This window comes from Phalacrocorax carbo, chromosome 5 (assembly GCF_963921805.1).
Source record: "Phalacrocorax carbo chromosome 5, bPhaCar2.1, whole genome shotgun sequence".
Lineage (NCBI taxonomy): Eukaryota > Metazoa > Chordata > Aves > Suliformes > Phalacrocoracidae > Phalacrocorax > Phalacrocorax carbo.
In genome coordinates, this window is record NC_087517.1 from 65,200,736 (window position 1) to 65,208,169 (window position 7,434).

The 7,434-nt window shown below is 38.8% G+C and overlaps 1 long non-coding RNA gene across 1 annotated transcript; it reads left to right on the forward strand.

The window, feature by feature from the left end:
• Positions 1 to 1,066: 1,066 nt before the first annotated feature.
• LOC135313705 (uncharacterized) lies at positions 1,067 to 6,811 on the forward strand. The gene is made up of 2 exons (XR_010373241.1): positions 1,067 to 1,281; positions 5,943 to 6,811. It is a non-coding gene; the product is annotated as an uncharacterized LOC135313705 (long non-coding RNA).
• The last annotated feature ends 623 nt before the right edge of the window (positions 6,812 to 7,434 follow it).

Consider the following 7,434-nt stretch of genomic DNA (forward strand, 5'->3'; position numbering starts at 1 on the left):
ATGTCACTAAATGTCAATAAAATAAAGTCACATTCCTCTGACTTCCTTTCAGTCTGAATTACTAAATTCCATACATTAACATAAGTAATGTCTGAGCCTTAGGTCTGAGCACGGGCAAGCTCTCTAGGAGCTCAGCTAACTGCTGCTATTCTGCAGTAAGATTAAAAGCTCTCTGGCCATTATTCAACAGCGGTGGTCACATTTAAATCAGGTAGAATTTATTGTATACCAGAACTTTTGACTAAAATAAAGTACTATTGAATAGGAAATTAACATGGTGACGGGGCAATAAAAAGGTTTGTGTCATTTCAAATGCAATTTATGTTCTTTTCAGAAAGTGTCAATGTCCTTGGATGGTTTCTGTTCCAAACACAATCCTGAGCCCAGCAGCTATAATAACAACATATTTCATAATGAAATTCATATAACTTATTGCTATAATAGATCACTGCTTGTGCTTATGATCTTTGAAGAATTTAACTGTACTTTTTTATATTTAGTGCTGCTTTTTTATTAAATTAGATAACCAGAGAAATAGAAAATATTCCAGGAATCTTTTCCTTTTTGTTTACACCACAGGCAAAGTCTAAAGCATCCAAAAGAAAGAAAGAAAAACCAAGCAACTTCATCAATAATCCCTCACTCTCTTTGTGAAGTCTCTGAAAAGCAGGATTTTATTACTTCTATTTCCCTTCAATTTTGTTTGCTGTCCTATTTTACTTGATTTTTTGGAAGGGTGTATGCCAAAACTGGCCGTTAGAACGTTGACTTATAAAAAGTTCTTTTTTTAGTTCCCCTTCTTCTATTTGCAAGTAGCACATGCTCTTTCATAGGCGGGAAGATCATGCCTTGGTCAACACTAAAACCCTATCTTCAAAGCGTAGGATCACTTTAAAGAAGATGCTAGTTAGGCAGAGAGGGAATAAAATACTGTTATTTTCTCAACAACAAAGGAGAGTGCAAATACGCTGAATATATATTTAACCAACCCTTGAGCTATTTCCAAGACCAGCCTATTACAAAACCGCACCAATGAATAGTTAACCAGAACAAAGTTAGAGTCCCGTCAGAGAGGAAAAAATGTTTCCCTTCTGTGCGGATGTAGAAATCTCCAACCCAAGTAATCCTCACCCTCCTGCTCCTACTGTTTCGCAGGGAACATCCTGTCTGCTGCAGCCCCCAGCCAAGAAAATCATCAGAGAACAGAAGATGCGACCACATGCAAGACCCCGCGCCCCCGACCAGCCGTTGCCTCACCAAACCTCCCTTCAACACGCATCGGTGAGACAAGACTGCAAAGCGTGGCCAGTGAAATTAGACTCGACTTCTCCTAGCAGTGAATTTTAGGGAACAGAAGTTCCACTGCATAGAGATATATTAGCAGTTCCTCCGGTGAAATACTGAAACATGTAGAGCATATTGCAGGAGATAAAGCTTCAGTTAACATTCGGTAAGCAGAGAGGTGCAGGAACTAACTTGACCATTGTGTCCCTCAGTGCAGCTTTTATAACTAGTTGGCAAATATTGGGTTTGCTCATATAGGAATAAATGAGAATTTCTTGTATTTTTCTCATTCGTATTCATACAAAGCTTATTCTTATTACAAAAGGCTAATTATTAGAAGGAAATAGAATTTCTCTTGCCCAACTTCATAACAGGTCTATACACAAAACAGGACCTGGAGATCACGTGGGGAATGGATATATTAACATATTGCAGGCAGATCTGACCTTTCATAGGCATTCCCAGAGAGAACGTATCTGAAATAATCATCGTTTATTGATTTTGTTTGGTCATGCTTTTAATTTTCCTGTTCTTTAGCATTTAAAATAGTAAAAATTAATTCTTGGGATATTCCGGCTTGTCTTTGATCATCACATTGCCTGAGGGATGGTAGAAAGAACTTACATAACTAAAGTAGCCAGAATCACAGACTTGGGCCAGCTTCAAAGGGGAGACGTTTACCAAGATCCTTATTTTCTTCTCTGAGGATGCAGTGTGATGCAAGCAAGCAGTTACTTAACAGAAACAGAAATGTTCAGTCATTAGGTACAATACATCTCCAAAGAAGCAAGAAAGGGTTTGGAAAGTTTTTGCTGTGCTTCGTTTGGTTTTTGGTTTAGGGGGTTAGGTGGGGTTTTTTGTTTGTTTGTTTGGGTTTTTTTGTTTTTTCTTTTTTCTTTTTTTTTCTAAGGTCAGGAATTTCTTGTTTTAGACATGACCTAACTTCACAAAGGAAAGCATTGCTATAATTTGGAAGGGAATAAGTTGAAGTTATAGACTGAAACTATAAAAGAGGAAGGAGGAAAAATAGTTAAAGATTTACAAAAGGAAAGAAATGTTTGTATTCCTGTGACACTCTAACGGCCTCCCTAACATAAGAGATTTGAGGATAAGTGGTTTGGCCCAATAAGCAACTTTATCCAGAGAAAAGTGAAGCAACAGAATATTGTCTTCACTGTGACATGTCGCTGCGAGGTCCGGGCAATATATGGCACAGTAGCTAAACTGGGCATGGATTTGGAGGGGAAAACCAGTTCTGTATCAGTGATGGGAAGTCACCGTCTTGGAGAACGTGCTGTACAGAACGTGCTGTACAGAAAGCTCACCAAACAAGTGCTGTTCACTTAACCTCCTTGAGGAAGGATTTAGGGAAGAAAAAAAAATTAAAAAGAGTATTTATTTTAACCTTGAGTTTTTCTTTAGTGTATTCATATTGAGCCTCTCTATTGATTTTATTTTCTATTTCTTCAGCAGGGAGTTAAGATAATACATAGATTTACCAGCACTTTGTAGTCTGTTTACTCTAACAGTGGGTTTGCTTGTAAAGTATTTGACACTAGACACGGATGCCCCCGGATGAGAGGCACTTATATGTCCTACTCACACATCCCATTGAATTCAGGCAACTAAACTGAATTGCCAGTAAAAGGGTATGTTTCTTATCACTCAGCTAAACAAATGGGAGACAAGAATAGCCTAGAAGAGGAATAGCCAGTATGTACTTAGATGGGCCATCTAAGAAACAAATTATTTTCATCACCTAGAGCTGAGGGCATATACTCCTAATCTATTTCGATTTTTCATAGCTTATCTGATCAGATAGTTAAGTCTAGGCACTTGAAGTTATTAGCGCTTGCAAATTATTAGGTTTCCTACAAAAATACATTTGACAAATAAAATATCGGTTCTTATTTCAGTTTCTATCAAAATAATAAGAACAATAATAATAAAAATAACAACAACAATGTCTCTTTGCCTGAGTACTTTTGTTCTAATTCTGTAACTCTGTACCCTCCATTAACCTTGTAAACAGCTCACTGGTAATTACTGAAAGCAGGTACTGGTCTAAACTGAATCCTATTGCTTGTAGGCTTATTCCCTGCTTAGCCCAAAAGACTTTCCACCAAGTTTCGGGGAGCACGGCTTATCTCAGTTCATTTGCTTTTCAGCACCCCCTACTAGCACACCCAGAGAGCTTTCACCTTCAGTAGGTGGATGCTGTTTCTCATCAGGCAGCGCAGACTTTCCGAGGTGAGGAAAAAGCTTGTGGGCTTTTGCTCTTATTTAGGAACAATTAATGCAGACAGTCACTAAGACTATTACGGGATTTTCAGATAAAAATCCATACACAAGTAACAGCAGGCACTACAAAATCACTTGTTTACTTAACGAAAACACTCACCTGTGAATTTTAACACACAGCCTGCTATGTGCAGCACATTGGTAGCTGTACTATTTTTAGTGGTCTGTACAGATGGCCGAGAGAAACAGTCATTGTCCCATTTGTTTACTTGGGTTTACTCAAATAGCAATTTCTGCAGAAATTTTCTCTTACCAACTAATTTTAATGAGAATATACTCTTCGTGAAGGAAATATTTTCTATAGGTGATTTCTCTTACAAGACCAATGACAAAGGTAGTTTGCTCAGGAAGTCTTAAACATCAGTAGTATAGAGGTGGGCATGAAAAGCACGACTAAATCACAATGCTGAGAAAACACTATGAAGCTCAGTCAGGCTTTCTGAAACCCAAAATTTTCAGACTTCACTTTGCAACAAACCACGATGGTTGAACTTTTCTTCCTGACCAGGGACAACACCAACACGTCTCAGTATGGAGAATTCTGTATTTTGAACATGATTAATCTATGATCATGAGAATAAAAAGTTAAAGAGATACTGGCTGAGCATTGTTTCCAACCTAATGAATCTCCTTTTGAGCTGCAGCACAGCAGCAAATGCCAAGTAGATGTGCTTTTCGAAATACTTATCTAAGTATTTCATCTGGGATGATGGCCATTTATTTTATTTATTAGTCTATGTGGAGCAATTTAAGTTTAATTTATTCCTTTTCAGCTAATCTGTGCTTGAGTGATTTCTGATCCCATGTTGTGAAGAAGTTGAGGGTAAATTCTAGTTTCCTTGCAGTTATAAAACTCATTTGTTTTCTGCTCTCCTTACAAAAAGTTGGAGCATGAAACACATTGTACTCTTGAAAAAAGGCATTGTGCAGCAGATGACCTCCCAAAATAAGTACAAGGAAATTCCTTAGCACAAATGTTTTTATATTTAGAGCTACACAAGATTCATATAACTAAAGAGATTTGGGGTGTTTTTTCATTTTGTTTTGCTTTTATTATTTTTTTTTTAAAGAAACTATCTACATGCTAATTTAAGGGGGTAAAGTCTCTTCCAGAGATGCTTCAGCATGCCCTGCACTGTCCCTTCCCCAGTAACCAACTATGCACCTCAGCTACCTCCCTCCTTCGCACCAGGAGTTGGGCCCAGGCCAGGTGCTGGTTCCCTGCCCGCATCCAGCTCCATGGGCTGGTGCTCTGGAGCGGGCTCTCCTCTGCGCGTCTAATGCGGCACCAGTCTCAGTTTCTAAAATCACACTCAGCCAGTTATGTGGTTTTTAACGAAAAGCAGGGCTTGCTTGTGCTACAGATTGCCTAATTTTCCCCAAAGCTTTTCTTCACCTCTCTCTGCTTCCATGCTTTGGTGCCTCCTTGCTCAGTCAAGCCAGTTTCATTCAGATTCTGTCTAAAAAATAGTTTTCTCTGGTCCACCAGCCTGCCTTCACCTGTTATTGCATGTGCCTTACTGTGTGCTCTCGCGTCTTCACTTTCTTCTTTAAAGGAAGAGGAAAACTTTGCAGAGAGGATGAATAAGCCACAGAGAAAATTACCGGATCTCTATCCAGATCACAGCGGAAATCAAACGATATTTTTCATATGATAAGCTCGTATCACTTTCCAAACCCTTCAGGACTCTTAATTCTTCCAAATGTGGGAAAACAATCACATAAAAACTGATCACAAGTAAAACAGAAGTAAATCAAATCCTTCTTTTGCGTTTTCCCCTGATAACAGCTAAAATGTATTTATGTAATTTACATCTCTATTCCTGTTAAGAAACCTACTCTGATATCTTCTTTCTAGCTTATCAGGCTCCTGCGTAAATAATGGCCCGGCTGGCTTTTCTGTAGCATCCCCCTTTTGACTGTTGGAAGCAATCTGGGAACAGCAGGAAAAGCTGTAAGCTGACGAAAAAGTCTCAATTACAGGACATATTTTGGCAAGTGTCAGTGCAACGAACATCTGGTAAACATTGACTCGGCCAACTTAACCGCTGATGTTGTTGTCAGATAATACTATGGGTAGGAATCACTTGTTTAGGGGGGCCCTTTCAAGACTCAGTAATGTGAAGTTTATCTGAAGCTGAATATGTAGAAAAATAAAGGTGTTATGCAACTTGGAAAAGTTTTTAACAGGAATCTCTAATTCTTTCAAGATTGGAAACTCTGGCAAGTTTATATTTCCATTTGCAGTGAATACTACTTCCTTCTGAAGGAAAAAAGATTGATGATTTCCATTTAGGTTTATAATGTGTTTTTAAAAGTGTAATTACATATGCCAAATGTTCATTTTTGTCTTTCAGGGTTTATACAAACTCCCAACAGGATTCAGTGGGTCTTGGCATCGAACAGCAAGTGGACAATCATTTGGGCTCCGAGCAATTACCGGAAAAGTGGCAAGGAAGCGAACATCAATTGCTAATTTTGACTTCTAGAGAAAACAGATTCTTTCTTGAAAGCTTTGGAAGAATTAGAAAAATCAGTACAACAAATTGTTATCACATGGAGAAACCCAAGCTAGCCGAACAAACCTGTGACTACAGAGTCACGTGGTGGGACAGGCTTGAATATCAGAAACAGCACAGTGTCTGGGCTAGGTTATCCTGCTAGAAAGGTTAAAAAGTTGCACACTCAATGGTTTGGAGTATCTGAAAAATCAACAGAGACTTTTCAGCAAGCTTGACAGACATCTTGCAGTTCCTTTCATTAAGGGAGCCTCCGGGAGCTCTGTACAAGCCAATAAGAAAATGAATGAAGATGCTAAATACAGGATCATGGTTTTCTGGCTGTTTTAAATGAATCAGCCTGACAGAAACCTTCACCTGAAAATGAAAGGTATATGAAGTTCCCTCCTGTACTTAGTAGAGGAAAAATCCAGAAGTTTATTGTACATTGAGTTCATTAAGGATTATCTTTGAGTGAACTTTGATTCGTGCATTAGAATATTTAGTGCTGTAGGCTGAGCAACCAGCTTATTGGCATTTCCTGAAACTGATAACAAATGAACTGAGCATCTTTCCGCTACAATAAAGACACACTGTACTGAAGATAACTTGGGATATAAAAGAAGGCTTGGTTTTTATCAAACTTATTGTACTCTGTTTTTATTTATTGTGGCACTTGTGACTTAATTTCTGCCTAATACGCTAATAAAATTCCATACTGTAATTTATCTCATCTGGAAGAGGTTTTATGGTAGTACCCTGGTATCATACCTCTGTTCAGAGCAGACGCCATCTCTGTATTAAATATAGGCCTTGAAGAAATGAGTATTATAAACATGAAATGTAATTCATTCTGTACTTAGAGGTAAATATGCCCCACTCCTTGTAATACCAGCCCCAGGGCCCCCTGGCAAGCCGAAGGCTGCAGCCGGGTGCCGCGGGTGCCCAAGCCCTGCCTTAGGCAAGGGGCACCCTGTGCACCAGGCTGGAACCTGGCCCCCGGCAAGGACACAGAGACAGAGCTACACCTTGATTTCTTTAGGCACCACTGGAATAGGCAAGAAGAAAGGCCTACCCCTGTCTCCGTTCTTCTCAGACATTTACTAATCGATTAAACTAGGCATTTTAATCTTAAACTAGCGTTGGCACTGGCACATTTTTACTGCAAGCACTGTGATACTCACGTTGTGTTCTTAAACCTTGGAAACTGGAGCCATTTATGTATTTCCTGCCCTCTTCACTGCGGAGATGGCAACTTAAAGATGACTTATTTTTTTAAACATTTAAATATTTTTTTTAAATGAAAATATTTTTTAAAAAATAAAATCTTCGGATTTAGGCACCCCAACTC